Source organism: Dermacentor albipictus, chromosome 10, assembly GCF_038994185.2.
Source record: "Dermacentor albipictus isolate Rhodes 1998 colony chromosome 10, USDA_Dalb.pri_finalv2, whole genome shotgun sequence".
Lineage (NCBI taxonomy): Eukaryota > Metazoa > Arthropoda > Arachnida > Ixodida > Ixodidae > Dermacentor > Dermacentor albipictus.
This window is the reverse complement of record NC_091830.1, coordinates 85,851,592-85,854,293: the sequence shown is the minus strand read 5'-3', so window position 1 is coordinate 85,854,293 and position 2,702 is coordinate 85,851,592. Positions and strand designations below refer to the sequence as shown.

General features: G+C 42.5%; 1 pseudogene; it reads right to left on the bottom strand.

The window, feature by feature from the left end:
- Positions 1-425: 425 nt before the first annotated feature.
- LOC139050351 (uncharacterized) lies at positions 426-2,056 on the bottom strand (annotated as a pseudogene).
- Positions 2,057-2,702: the final 646 nt, after the last annotated feature.

Sequence of the window (2,702 nt, the reverse complement as noted above, 5' to 3'; positions counted from 1 at the left end):
ATTGGGAGTCACGCCACCAATGATAAGTAACAACTAAAATGAAGAATTGAGGAAAGCTTTGGCATTTGTGTAGCTAAATGTATGTCCTAATGAATTACCCATTATAAACATGTGATAAACACTAAACAAGAAATCCTCCAAAAAGTAAACACAGTTCAGAAAATGATCAGCTTTGGTGACATTTATTTGCAAAATTGGCTCCAATGTCATGACTGTTGCGTCAGTGTTTTTCATCATGGTTCATTTCACATCTCTGTGTGAGGAATGAGGATGCAAAATTCAGTTTCAAAATATTCATTTAAGAAAACGTTATGAGCGTTTGCGTAACATGAGGTGAAGTAAAATCTTGTTTTGAGAAAAACAAAGATTTCAAACCATGTGAAACATGTGGGAAACAACACATAGAGGCCTAAAATGCGCCAGGCTCATTGTTGGGGTCCTACTGAGATGCAGTAGTCTCCTTTTGTTTGTGTGGCTGCTCGTCTTTTCTTCCTAGCCCGTTTTGTCTCGTCAGTTTATTTGCATAGAGCCTTCTGCATGCATTGGTGGTCTCTGGCATTGCAAGCTCTTGTGTTGAACCCCGGTCCAGTGCCAGCCTACCTCAGAATGTCCAGGGTGCTTATGCTACCATTATTAAAGTGTGCAACAGCGTAATGCAAGGCAAGCAGTATTGTAGGCAAGCTGACATACACCTCCTTGGGAGCCCGCTACCATATTCTTCAACTCCAGCTGGAATGCTTCAACGCTACTGTTGAAGCATTCACTTGCATTTTGTGTCTTGCCATGCAGACAATTTGATAAAAATTAATCTGAGCACAGATCGCTGCACATAGCTTTTACTCTGCTTCCCTTGGCTGAGTGATTCTACCTTTTTGTTCCCGCACCAGCTGTTCGTTGCTACTGGGCATAGGCTGTGTCTCGGTTGCACATCTGTAGAGCTGCAGTGGAAGAGGCTGGCCACGGTGGCTTGTTTCATGTCTGAAAGGTTTCCCATGTTAGCTCTTATAGCCATCCCATAGTAGTTTTGCAGGAGGGTCAATAAGGGCATCAGTCAATTTTACTTTACCATCAAGTCCCCGCACTGTTTTCTTAAGTTTCCTCAGGCAGCAGCCGACACGCTTCTGGACATGGCCAAGGCATTCAAATTTCTGCATGCTGTGTTCTCCATGCATGTTCTTTACAGTGGCATAGCTCTTTGAATCACCTCACCATAGAACTCCAGGTACTTCAAGCCTCATGTTCCTTGTGATCTCGCAAATAGCCTGCACAAACCAACTGTCTCCATACTACCTGCACTTCCTTTATGATTTGCTTGGCAGGAAGTGTAACTTGCCTTCCAGCCCTTGCATGACGCACTTGTTGGGTTCAACTTTCGTTTCGTTTTGCCAGCCATGCATGTGCTGGAAAGTGCCTCAACATCAATAACTTTTCCTGTGTCAACAGAAATCACTGACACACAGCCACGCTTCTGTTACATTCCACCACGTGAAACACTCCACTCATCAGTCCTTATGAAATGACAAACTTCTGCAGCAGCATCAGTCATCGACTTGGATGCTACTTTTTCAGCTGCTGCAGACAGTTGAGATGATGTTCTGTTATAGACAGAATGGTGCGTAGAGGGAGGCATGTCATCACTTAGAGAACATTGTCGCACCTGCATACCTGTTCCCTAACTGCCGCATTGCATACACCAGTCGAACATTGTTCTCATTAGCACGCACCGTTATTTTCTATGTATTGAACAAATGCTTGAAGCCACACACACAACCGCACAGGTAGAGCAAATCGCTTGATGAGAGCATCCTTAAAACCTCAATGATGATTTCTTGCATTCAGGGTATGCTAGCACCGAAGAAAGGATATCAAAGTCAACTATCCTGTTCCCTTGGAGAGCAGAATCTGGCCATAGAGCTTCGTAGCTGTTCTCGATGTACCCAAGCTTCTTGGCACATGCTCAAACGCCCACGTCCACTACAGGAGATGGATGCTTCGTCGCGTGTTGGTTCCCGGCAAACTTACATTTGCGTCTTCTCTGCAATCTGAGCATTGCCATGCTACTCAGAAAGTGTTTAAAGTGGTTTACTTTTTATGCCTTCGTACCTGCGAGCATTGCAAAAACGCAATTAGCAATTTAAACAGCTAAGCGACGCCTGACCAAGGTAAACAACAAATGTTCTTCGAATGTCAGGACTCCCTTGTGGCCGTTCTTATAGATTTTAGAAGAATAGTAAACGCATAACAAAGCATAAGAATGCAATTTAATAAAATATACTAAGAATTTACAAGGCAATTTGGTTTCAGTTTTGCAATACGTGAGTAAGGGTTCGAATACTCACTGTAATACCGAAACTAATCATGATAGCGACATACTGTTTTTTTTTCGCAATGTGTAGCTAAATGTTTTGGGTATCTTAAAATATATAAAAAAACTAAAAATGAAATATTTGAAAAAAAAAATTGACTTGTGTGTGGCCTCCCACCTTAAGGACACGCATTTTCACCCGCTCCTAAATGAATTCGTGGTACAGTCCTTGATGACTTTCTTAGCCACCATCTTTGCCTTTCTGTGGTACGGGGAAGAAAGCAAAGCTAAGCTCTGCTTTATTTAGTCCACTCTGCCAGCTTCATACCGTAAAAATGGCAACGTTATTGCCTACCACAACTTTTGTTTTTCTAGTCATTTAGTTTTGAAGTGTAAT